The sequence below is a fragment of the Bufo gargarizans genome, chromosome 3 (genome assembly GCF_014858855.1).
Source record: "Bufo gargarizans isolate SCDJY-AF-19 chromosome 3, ASM1485885v1, whole genome shotgun sequence".
Taxonomy (NCBI): Eukaryota; Metazoa; Chordata; class Amphibia; order Anura; family Bufonidae; genus Bufo; species Bufo gargarizans.
Window position 1 is genome coordinate 237,608,777 of NC_058082.1, and position 13,237 is coordinate 237,622,013.

At 42.9% G+C, this 13,237-nt stretch overlaps 1 long non-coding RNA gene across 1 annotated transcript in view; it reads left to right on the plus strand.

Annotated features, from left to right (window-relative positions):
* The window catches only part of LOC122931207, a 74,217-nt gene that overhangs the window by 3,724 nt on the left and 57,256 nt on the right, over positions 1-13,237 (plus strand). The gene's annotated exons all lie outside the window — the stretch shown is intronic.

The following is a 13,237-nucleotide window of genomic DNA, read 5'->3' on the forward strand; positions in this document are numbered from 1 at the left end:
ATTAATATGTGTATATTAAAGGGTTTCTGTCACCAGAAATACCTAAATTAAACTGGCTGACATTAGCGAAGTGAACGAGCCTATTCCTAGTTTTATCCATGTTAATATGTAACTTTTATAATATGTAAATCAGCCTCTAGGAGCGGGGGAGGGGGGGGGGGGTGTTGCTCCTGCTCCTAAAGGCACTGTTTATTCTCCCACCTCTGTCACCTCCCTCCAAGTCTTGATTGACAGGGCCAATTCTGTGGGTCCACCCCTGTCTCTGTTCACTTCCTGTGGCGATTATGCGTAGTACATCATTTCCTTGACCGTTGCAGCTAATCACTGTTTCCGCGGTGATGCTGATATATATGCCATGTTACCTCAGATGGCAGTAAGTGGTCACGTGAATGATGTATGGCACATAATTGTTGAAGGAAGTAATCAGTGGCACTCAATCCCTGCTCTTAGCTAAGATTTTGTAAATGCTGTAAAACCTCATTAAAACCACGATTATGTGCTGCCCTGAGACTGCATACATTTCAACTCCTGACTCCACATTTGTGTCCCAAATTCTAAATATACTCATAGAGGTTGCCTAGAGGACATTTACAAAAAAAAAAAAAACTGGCCTTGGTCAGAAGGTGTATGCACACCGCATTACTGGATTGTCTGAGAGAGCCAATGTGTATTGTGTTTCTCAAATGTAATATTTCTTCACATATTTGCAGCGCTTTATCACGCGGATCTGTCAATGTTTTTTTAGAATCCAAATCTTTTCTTCTATTCTTGTGCCAGGATAGTAACTCAAAATAACATATTAAGCTAAAGCCTGATTAAGCATGATATACATTGCATACCTAGTACATAGACATGAGTCAGCATGAACGCTATGCAATACTTGCCAGTGGCTCTACCAGTGTGGAGCGAGCCCGAGCTGGCCTCACCTGCGTACAAAATGAGGACGTGTCTGCATGACACATCTGCTAGAAAAGTCCATACCTCTGCTTTACATTCCTCCTTGTCATATACTTCCTAGTCGACATAATTTATTTCTCCATGGATATACTGTGTGTCCCTTAAGCACATTCAAACCTTTGGGGTGCTTTTTATGTGTCATTTTCTTTTCTTGTTTAGTAAACCAGTCCTTTTCTATCTACTTTGATGTTAGCAAACTGATTTCTACAGTATTTTACTGTGCATGACAACAAAATATGGATAATATGTCTCTCGGTGTACTCATTTTCCATAGTATACAGTGGCATGCAACAGTTTGGGCACCCCTAGTCAAGATTACTGTTACTGTGAACAGTTAGGCCCCTTTCACACGGGCGAGATTTCCGCGCGGGTGCAATGCGTGAGGTAAACGCATTGCACCCGCACTGAATCCGGACCCATTCATTTCTATGGGGCTGTGCACATGAGCGGTGACGCATCAATTGTGCGTTGCGTGAAAATCGCAGCATACTCCACTTTTTCACGCAACGCAGGCCCCATAGAAATGAATGGGGCTGCGTGAAAATCGCAAGCATCCGCAAGCAAGTGCAGATGTGGTGTGATTTTCACGCACGGTTGCTAGATGACGATCGGGATGGGGACCCGATCTTTATTATTTACCCTTATAACATGGTTATAAGGGAAAATAATAGCATTCTGAATACAGAATGCATAGTACAATAGGGCTGGAGGGGGTTAAAAAATAAAATAAATAAAAATTAACTCACCTTAATCCACTTGTTCGCGCAGCTGGCATCTCTTCTGTCTTCTTTTGTGAGGAATAGGACCTTTGATGACATCACTACGTTCATCACCTGGTCCGTCACATGATCCATCACCATGGTGATGGATTATGTGATAGACCATGTGATGAGCGCAGTGACGTCACCACAGGTCCTTTACCCAGGTCCTGAAGAAAGAAGACAGAAGAGAAGTCGGGCTGCGCGAACAAGTGGATTAAAGTGGATTCAGAATGCTATTATTTTCCCTTATAACCATGTTATAAGGGAAAATAATACAATCCACACAACCTTGAACCCAAACCTGAACTTCTGTAAAGAAGTTCGGGTCTGGGTACCACATTGAATTTTTTATCACGCGCGTGCAAAACGCATTGCACCCGCACGATACAAACTGAACAACGAGGTAGGGCGTGGCCTGATCACTGATGGCGCTGTTCGCATAGCGCATCTGCACCGGACTGAACATCTTTAAAGCGGCTCACAGCATTTACTCCGGCACCCGAATACTACCAGGCACGATCCTATAAAGAGCTTCAGACATAGGGAAGGTTCGGAGGCGTCCTGCTCCGACAAAGCTAACCGAATTCTTCGGTAAAACGACCCCAGCAGAGTCTGGCCTAAGAGGGACTCCACCTCTAACCTGCGCGCTGAACCCCTCCGGCGGGAACGCCATCGCTGCCTACACATAGCCCGGCTGCTAGGAGCGGGCCTGAGCGGGAATCCCTTGAGCACACTCAGCTTACTGCGGATGTCATGCGCTCCATGCTGGACACTCTGCGCTCCTCTATGAAGGAGGACATGTTGGGGCTTCTAAAGGACCTCAGAAAGGACATCCAAAACATTGGTGACCGCACCTCGCACCTAGAGGGGAAGATGGCTGAATTTGCGGCCTCCCAGAATACCCTCATCGATGCCCATGAAGCCATGGAAGATGATATTGCTAAGCTAACGGCTAAGCTGCAAGACTTGGAGGACAGACACAGGTGGAATAACGTTAGAATCCGTGGGATCCCAGAGTCTGTTGACGCACATGAGCTGGAACATTTCCTGCAGCAACTTCTGAAAGCGGCGCTGCCTGAGTCTACAGAGCGGGACCTGATCATAGATCGCATCCACAGAGTGCCCAAGCCTAAAGGACTAAACCCTTCTCTCCCCCGCGATGTTATTGCTAGGATCCATTTCTACACAATTAAGGACGCGTTCCTGAGGGTCCTGAGGCAGAATCCGTCCCCATCGGAGGACTTCACAGGGATTGCGGTGTACTCGAATCTCTCCGCTGCCGCGCTTGCAAAGCGCAAAGAGTTTCCCCCCGATCACCGCTGTGCTGAGACAGCACCAAATAAAGTACCGCTGGGGTTTCCCAGTAAAGCTGCTGGTCACGTATAATGGGGGCCTGCAAGTCTTCAGCTCACCTCAAGTAGCGACTCGTCATCTGTCCGAATGGGGCCTCATCAGCGGGGACTCTATTCGGGCAAAGGAAGCTGCCTCACGTCCTGACAAGATTCCACCGGAATGGGACGCTGCCCGATATGTGAGTTTACACCGGCAGGGAGTAGCCGGATGATTGTTCATATTTGTTGATGTTGGTCCGAAGTGGAGAGCTTTAGTTCTCTGCCCCGACTGGACTTGTTTTTTCTGGTCTCTTTGGTGTTTTTTGGTCAGGCCTGACACGCCTTGATGACCAAACTGTTTTCACTTTACTTTTTCTTCTATATGTGTTTTAATTTTTTTTTCCGGTTGGTTCCTATACTCATAATGTATGTGACATCTGCTAATTATGATATTGGTGGGATTAGTCAGGGAAGTGTGGCATGGTGCATTACAGGGAGTTCTTACGTATAGGCAATGGGGTTAAAAATACTGTCTTTAAATGTGCGCGGGCTAAATTCTCTATATAGACGCACGCAGCTCTGGTCGGAAGCCGTAAAAAGCTAATTGTGACGTGCTTTTGGTTCAGGAATCACATCTGCTTGAAAAGGATGCGTTCAGATGTAAACACAGAAGCTTCCCTGAGGTGCACCATTCACATACAAGTAAAAAGAGGAAAGCGGGGGTCTTCATTGGTGTAAAGTCTACGATTGCCTTTTCCTTACAGAAATGTATAACTGACTCAGCTGGGAGATATGTTATCTTATTGTGTAGTCTAGATGGTAAACCATATACCCTGGTGTCTGTCTACGCCCCCAATGTCAGACAGGTGGCCTTCTGTAGGAGGCTGTTTAACAAAGTGGAGAAAATGGCGGTGGGAGAAGTAGTAATAGGAGGAAACTTTAATATACCGATTAACTCAGCATTAGACTGTAAATCCAAGCAGATGACCCGTCGAGTAGATCTACAGGCGACTTTATATGAGTCTGCCTTTCACGATATCTGGCGATATCAGCACAGTGAGGAGCGAGACTACACGTTCATATCAACTGCGCACTTATCCCAGTCTCGCATCGACTATATTCTGGTTTCCAAAAGCCTTCTGCACAGGGTCGCAAGGTCTGACATTGGGGAAGCGACCTGGTCGGATCATGCCCCGGTTAGCATTGTAATTGAAATTGGCCTCCCCAACCTCCCACGCCCACAATGGAGATTGAACACTTATCTACTGAAATGTCCTGAAAGAGTTAAGAAGATCACAGATTCCTTACAAGAATTTCTAGAGTTTAACGATCTCCCTGACACTAGTGCTCACACTCTTTGGCTTTCCCATAAAGCCTATATGAGAGGGATTCTATTACAATTGGCGGCGAGACTGAACAAGAGCAGAAATAAGGCTATTCAGGATGCTCTGACTCGGCTGCAGGCTGCAGAGACAAACCAGAAGTTAAATAACAACTCCTCCACTTTGGCTTCCCTTCAGAAATGCAGAGCTGAGCTCAGGACTATTCTTTTGTACCGTCAAGAACTAGGTCTGAAACGAATGCAGACAAACTTTTACCACACAGGGGACAGAGCAGGCGCACTATTGGCGCGCAGATTAAAAAGTAGAGCAGCTGCAGCTAGGATAACTAGTTTAAAGTATAACAGTAAAGTGGATACACACGCTCAGGAAATAGCTGATGCCTTTGCGGCGTATTATTCCTCCCTATATAATTTGCGATCAGATGGTCATACGGTTCAGCCATCCGAAGAAGCAATTTTGGCATATCTAGAATCCCTTAAGCTTCCCAGGATTTCTGCGGATGACTTGTGTATTCTGAATAGGCCAGTTACTTCAGAGGAGATCTTCAATACAATCAAGAACACCCCATCTAATAAGACCCCGGGACCTGACGGATTCCCAGCAGAATATTATAAAACATTCCACTCTGCGCTTGTACCTCGCCTAGTTAAGCTGTATAATACATTTCTGACCTCTGGGAACATTCCCCCAGAAATGTTGCAGGCCACTGTAGTCACTCTACCCAAACCAGGGAAGACCCCTAACGCCCCTGAGAATTTCAGGCCAATTTCCTTGCTAAACGCTGACCTCAAGTTATTTGCTAAGATATTGGCAGCCCGCCTCAACAAGGTGTTACCTGCCCTTATACACCCTGACCAAGTGGGTTTTGTGCCAGGTAGACAATGTAAGGACGGCACTAGGAAAATGATAAACTTGATTCAGGTTGTAGAGTGGTCCAGAGCCCCCACGATCTTTGTCTCCCTAGACGCTGAAAAAGCGTTTGATAGAGTGCACTGGGGGTTTCTGGATCAGACTCTTAGGAAATTCGGGTTCAAAGGGCATATCTTGCAAGCTATTCTGGGGTTGTACTCAGCGCCCAAAGCTAGTGTTCTAGCCTCGGGCTTTCTGTCAGCTCCCTTTTCAATTACCAATGGGACTAGGCAGGGGTGCCCATTATCGCCCCTGATATTCGCTCTGGTGATGGAGCCATTGGCGGAAAAAAATAGGAAATGTACGCAAATATCAGGAATTGCAGTAGGGAAATACTCCCATTGTATTGGATTATATGCTGACGACGTCATCTTGACTCTCTCTAACCCCTCACTCCAGGCTGTAACTGAAATACTAAATCGGTATTCCTCATTATCCTATTATAAGTTAAATGTCAGCAAAACTAATGTACTACCAATTAATGTGCCGGAAAGTTTGTATCAGGTATTGCGCGAACAGTATCCCTTCACTTGGGCCACAGAATCGATACGGTATTTAGGTGTGGAGCTCACTAACTCGTCGTCTGCCCTGCTTTCACTGAATCTTAAAAAATTGAGGTCAGAACTGCAAACTGATTACTCCAAGTACAGTAAAGCAATGCTTTCGTGGATTGCAAAAATAAACGCAATCCTTCCCAAAATCCTATATATTTTTCGGTGCATACCCCTGAAAATACCCAAAACGTACATCAAGCAACTGCAAAGTGACATAAAAAATAGTGGTAGGTTGTGGTGGCTTACTTACAAGTAGTTAAGGTATGGTGCTGCAAGCTCATATAGAGGGAATCACCCCACCCTCTCTTAAAAGGCAAATGTAGTAATAGAATAATGAGCGAGCACTCATACACTTGGCAACCAGATTGACATGTGCAGAAAATATTTATTAAATCCCCATAAAATACAAGTAATAAAATTTATAAGAACAATGTAGCAATAATATACAACATTAGTCACATATATTATGGTAGATATGATCGACACTATATTCATATGACTCAATAGTGTCGATAAATTCAATAATATATATCACACCCAAAAATATCAAGTATATGCTGTTATTTGGGAAGAGGGGGTGTTATCTTCTAGCACTCTATCCCAATTTGGAAAACTGAATATCACTGAAAATGTTGTAGGTGTATTCACTGGGAGCGCAACATGTTCATAAAGTGTCCACAGGAATCCTGATAATGTGAAAAGTCTCTTATAGCATATCCTTTTAAAGTCGATATGAGCTTTGAATTGAAGAAAACTTTAAATCGATATTTGGCTTACCGTCTAGCGTCTGCTGTCTCCCTATTGCTTCAATGGAGCTTTAAATATTTGCCGGCTTATTCAGTCGCTCCATACAGCAAGCTGGTTTAAATTTCGCGGGAGTTCCAAAGATCGCAGGAGTTGCCACTCTGTTCCGCAATTTCCTTTGGTACAGCTTTCGACGATAAGAATAGTTGATCCTTTACTGTAGAAATTTTCTTCTGTATGGCCATACAGTATTATCGGAGGCTTTTCAATGCAGGTACATCACTTGTTTCACCATACGCGTTACGGGTAGATTCACTCTCCCTTCCTGATTCAAAGGCCCCTAATTTAGGTTTAAAGGTGGCTCCTACAGTTAAGAGACAAGTACATAAGGAGTCCACCATTTCAAGCTGGATGGGCCTACAAGGTTTTTTTAGATGTGGAACTTGTGGTAACTGCAAAATAACATCCTTTCAAAAAAGAACTAATGAAGTAGTATCCACTAGTAATAACCATCGCCATATAATTAAAGACTGTTTGACATGTAATTCTGAAAATGTGATATATGGTATTGAATGTCCGTGCAAACGATTATACATAGGCAGGACAAAAAGATCATTAAAAAAGCGAATTTCTGAACATATAAATAATATACGGAAGGGATTTGATAACCACTCACTGTCATACCATTTCAAAATTAGTCATAATCAAGACCCATCAGGGATGAATTTTTTGCGATGGATAAAGTGGAAAAGGAGTGGAGAGGAGGAAACCACATAGAAAGTATGTCCAGACTTGAAACCAAGCGGATTTTTGAGTTTGATTCCCTGATCCCTAAGGGCATGAACGCGGAATTCGAGCTCTTTGGATTTTTATAAGTGCAGTGGGCACCCATGTGTCGACGACCAACCGCGTGCTTTTTATATTGCACTCGGTTTCTCCTCTACACATGGGTCTCCGCTTACACGCAGCCCTCAAGCCGAGATATGGAATTGATACATAACATTTACCATTCACTATGGAAAGAATTCTTTTATAATGTCATTCATTTAGAATTTTATACAGAGTATCCCTATTTTAATAGTACAAATAAGGTATATGTATAACGCACGTGTGATTATAAACGTGCATATGTCTCCGAATTTTATCTATTTTATATATTTATTATACACATATATATTTTAATATATTTATATATCTTATATATTGATTACATTATTATATATACTACTAAGATTGGTGGGAGATCATTATTAGTATTTCTAGGTTTGTGTGAATCATAATATGTCCTTGTTTAAATATCTGGAATTAATATATATAAGCCGCATCACTAGCGCACGGCGCTCAGGTGCGTATTTTTCTTTTTGTGAGATGTACAGATTCATTATATACCAACAGATATAAATCCAGAATTGGGAGTAATTGTTGAGCTTTATAAAATTCTGCTCAAGTTTTGTTTTACCCAGCAAGACATTGCGAAAGAGTTAATACTAACGAAGTACACCTGAGCAATTAATGAACCGGACCTGACGTTGAAACAATGACCAATGAAACCACACAAGATTGAGTATAAAGGAGGGGTATTGGAAGGGGTGAAGCATACCGCTGAGGAAGGGGCATATAGCTAGACCCCGAAACGCGTCTGGTGCGACACCCCCCTAAAGACCTAAGTACCGAAGACTGACCAATCCATAGAGCAGAGGTGGACCTCTAGAGACGAAATCTTCCGTCACTATACTATTGCGGAATTTCTATTTGAAAGCGGAGGTCTACAGGCTTGTATAGCGAATTACAGAGCCACCCCAATCTCCTGATTTTACAAGTGCTGCACGAACAGAGGCACATTTAGGAGAAGGGTCACAAGTCAAGGTTTATTTACTTGCAAGTAATTTAGGAGCGGGACGCCGCTACCTACATCTGCTTCAGCTGGACGCTGTTACTCACATCTGCTTCGGCTGGACGCCGCCGCATTAAAGTGCGGGACATTTGATTTCTGGTCTACATCAACTATATTCAGGTATCCATTTTTAGACTGCACATAATTATTGGATTGACCTTTTAGGCATTGCGATACCAATCAATATACTGGTCATAACACTAAGGTCCGCCTGGATGACTATCTATATGCAGCGGACTTTATAAATTACCACTATATAGCATGTATTAATTGTGTATCTATATGCAGCTGACTTTATGAATTAGCTTGAATACAGTGTTACAACTATATAGGATATATTAATTGTGCATTTGTTTATTTTTTTATCACACCATATTGTACTTTATTCATTATTTTTTATCACACCATATTTTACTTGGTTTTATCAGATTTAGTATCAATAAAATTTTATCTGTTACAACCACTTGGTCACGGTTTCTTGAGTGCCCTGTATTTTACTTGATTTTAATTTGGTGTCACTTGACGTGGAAAGCTTATACACCCGTATCCCAACATGGGAAGGGTGTGCAAGCTGTCATCAAAATTCTCAGCAATACTGATAAGAGTGATACCTATTGCAGCTTTGTCCAAGAAGCACTTAACTTTGTACTCAGTAACAACGTGTTTACATTTGGGGGATGCTGGTACAGGCAGATCCATGGTACGGCCATGGGCACGCCTGTGTCTTGCACTTTTGCTAATTTGTTTTTGTCTGTTTTTGAGGACCGTTATGTATACTCCACTTTAAATCCGTATCTTAGATACATTAAATTATTCTTGCGCTACGTGGATGATGTCTTCATGGTGTGGCAGGGTCCGAGGCAGGTATGTGAGGACTTTGTGCGTTTCCTTAACGACCATAATGACATGAATATGAGATTCACCATGAATTTTGGGGGTGAAGCATTAGAATTCCGTGATGTCTTGGTCACTATAGAGAATAGCACAATAGTCACCACGGGCTATCGTAAACCCACCGCCACTAACTCCCTGCTGCACCATGGCAGTTATCATCGACGTAGCGTAAAACGGGCAGTACCCTATGGTCAGTTCATAAGGCTTAGACGCATAAATAGTACAGAGACGGGTTATAAACAACAAGCTCTAGAACTTAAGAATAGGTTTCTAGAGAGGGTATATCCCGAAGATACCTTAGATGCAGCATCAATGAAAGCAGGGCAATTTACTCAGAAGGAGTTACTTAAGGGCAGAGAGAAAAAGACAAGCAAAGAAGATAAGGAATCTAAGAACAATGTAGAGAGATTCGCCTTTGCATGTAAATATAGTCCCCTGGCTGACACAATAAAACAGGCCATATTTAAGAACTGGGAGATCCTCAGAAATGAGGAAGGATTACAGGATGTAGTGAATAGAAAACCGCTCGTCACCTTTAAGAGATGTCATACGATTAGGGACAGAATAGTCAGAAGTAGATTGAGGGAAACTAGAACTAAAAACTGGCTGACTGAGAACGCTCCTACAGGTAGCCACAGATGTGGCAATTGCTCTTTTTGCAAACACATAATAAAGCCAAGTTTGTCTTTTTTGCTGGCATAAAACATGGGCTCATGCAGTTCACTACGTGTAAGACTAAGTACGTAGTTTATCTGGTGCTTGGTTCATGCGGGTTTTACATAGGGAAGACTATTCGCCCTATGTGTGAAAGATTTAGGGAACGTATAAATTCTGTGAGATCGGGAAAAGGATGCCCCAGATTGATCGAACACGTAGTGAACATGCATGGGGGCGATGTTGAATGCCTGCAGTTTGTGGCTTTGGAACACGTACCTGCTCCACCGGCTGGTGGGGACAGGGATCGGCTCCTTATGCAGAGAGAGGCAGACTGGATCATCCATACTAATACAATGGGACTGCTAGGGTTAAATGACCGCAATGAGTTAAGTGTATACTTATAGGAGATACGTATCTAGATTAGCCGATGTATGGTTTGCTGTTTGTTTTTTGTCTGTCAGGGATGATACTATGTCCGATTATCTGTATACTTTGTTTCAGCCGCTGTATCAGAGTCTGATTACTGATTAACTCCAGCTTCGGAGACTTACCTGGATAGCTGGATACTTGTTATAAGGGAGCATACAGGTGACGTGATGAGGTCATAGGCCAGAGGAAGCGCGAGGTGCGCGAACAGGCCGTCGCCAATTGACCACTCAGCACACACACGCCTGTATCCGCCCCAGCCTGCTGTTACCTTGTATATGTTTTTCAAGGATTAAAGAAATTGTTTGCTACATCCGGGTGAGTGCCGCTATCATTTTCTTCCTCGCATATTTCATGTAATACACCCTTAATACAAGTCCTTGCTCCATTCAAACAAATTGAGCAAGTACTTGTAATTACACTCCACCACTGCTCCACCCGACGCGCAGTGTAAAGATGAGGACGCTAGCTCCTCATCCAACAGCTGATCGGAGATGGTACTGGGTGTCTGATGTGATATTGATGACCTATCCTGACGATAGGTCATCAATATACATGGCAGGACAACCTCTTTAACTGTTCACAGTAACAGTAATTTTGACCAGGGATGCCCAAACTTTTGCATAAAAACAGTATGTATCGGAAACTTACTTTACAGTGTATTATGGGGTATTTTTGGGTTAGAGGCAATTTATATAGTTATAGGAGGATACAAAGTGATTGTCCTGACTGCAAAAAGATGGCTGCTTGCTTCCCTATAACAGCCCCACACCTGTCCATAGGTTGTGTGTGGTTTTACAGCTCAACTCAGGGGGGTAAAAAACAATGCTCGGACTTTAAATTTCTTTGCCAGTTGGCACTGTGTCCAAACAAATTATAGTGCTGTAAATTCCTGGGGTCAAAGAGCCTAGAGGTATCACATTGCTAATTATTGTAAGGATCCATAATTTGGTGCCCATATAGGTGCTTGAGGTATCTACTGTACCTCCATATGCCTCGTATTTAATACACAAGTATGAAGTGTTTTTTTTTTTTCATGAATCTGAAAGAAAAAAATAGTGGGCATGATTTTTTGTACTCCATATGTAGAGAGGCCTTCTCAACCAGGGAATCTTGCCTGTCGGAGACTATGCCTGTCCTGACAGAACCTCCATACTAGAGAGCCGTACAGCATTTGTGCACTGCATTACAAACTCCATACAGATGGTTCAGCTTTGTTCTTGAGCTCTAAGAGTCAACATGTGGCAGCTTTGTCTTATTTTCTGAAAATACTGTGGCAAACACAACATGGTTTTCTACCACTGCAGCTCTTTTGTCATGTTACGGCAAAAACCCGTCATTAACCTGGTATCGGCAGACACATTGCTAGGTGCATGAAGTCAGCCAGACTGCCATCTCTCCTAGAAAGCACTGTCATAGGATTAGGTCTTTTCAACAAATCAATTTGGCAAATCTGTGCCCTGTCCGAGTTGCCCTGTTATCTGTTAGCAGAAATAATACAGTATAATATGCTGTACATACAGTAGTAAAATAAACTGATTGGTTCTATTGTTTCTTATGCTTATGACAAGCATTGTAGATCTCCTTGGATATCTGTGGTCTGTGTACTAGAACTCTATACTGCAATACAATTTCCCTAATCTGTTTAGTTTATGCTAACAATGCAGTCACTATATGCCCAACAATTGCCTATTGTTCGAAGCTGTAAATGCAGCTATTTATTAAGCACGGCTTGGATTTTGCTGACATACCTTTTACCATAATGCAGTGGCACACAACAAATGGTGACCGGTTAGAAACCACAACTTTGTGTCCTGCACCACTGGAGAACATTGCCTTTAGTTTAAGGTTATTCAATGTATTTTCTAAAATGTATTTTTAAATGGCTGTACCATTATTATCTCTGAATGAACATATAAAACTGTAAGAAAACTTTCTAGGAAAATCTTTACTAAAGTCCCCATGTATGTGTGACCACAATACTACAAAACAGTATTACAGCGCAATAGCCACATGGGTCTGTACTGTAGGATGAGGTCATCTGATGCACAGAAAAAAAACAACTTCCAATCCCATCACTCTGGTAATATATTATCAGGGAACTGAATTTATTTTGCTAGGATTGGATCAGTTGGGCCAGTTGTAAAGGGACTGTGAGGGGAAAGAGGGCTTAGCCAGAAAACAGGAGGCCATCACACTCAGCCTGGGCAACATTGCTAAGCTTTGGGTTGGAATTTTAACCAACCACAGCGAACAACAGCAAGTAGGGGCATGGCCTAGTCGCACAAATTGTTGTCTGGGCATGCCTTTCTGGTTCCAGGATCCTGGTATCATCTATCCAGAGGCGTCAGTGTTATTTAAAGGGGTTACTTTCTATCCTATATTGATAACCTATCCTCAGGATCAGATCAGCGGAGGACCGACTGCTGACACCCCTGCCGATCAGCTGTATGAAGATAACGCAGAGCTCATATGAGCTCTGCATTCTCTTCACTGTTTACCTGCTCAACGTCAACATGCTCAGCAGAGGCATGAAGCAGGTGTAAATGCAGCTCCTGAGTCCCATTCACTTCAATGAGACGGCTCCCTCCTGTTCGCTGTAATTATGCCTGCTCGTCACTGCAATGTCAATGGCGAGCAGGTAAACAGCGAAGAGAACACAGCGCTCATACAAGCTCAGTGCATTGCCTGTATTGTTTTGCACTTGAGTAAAGAAGCACACTAATTTACTGCAGACCCTGACTCTCTAGACTTATTTCCCATTGGG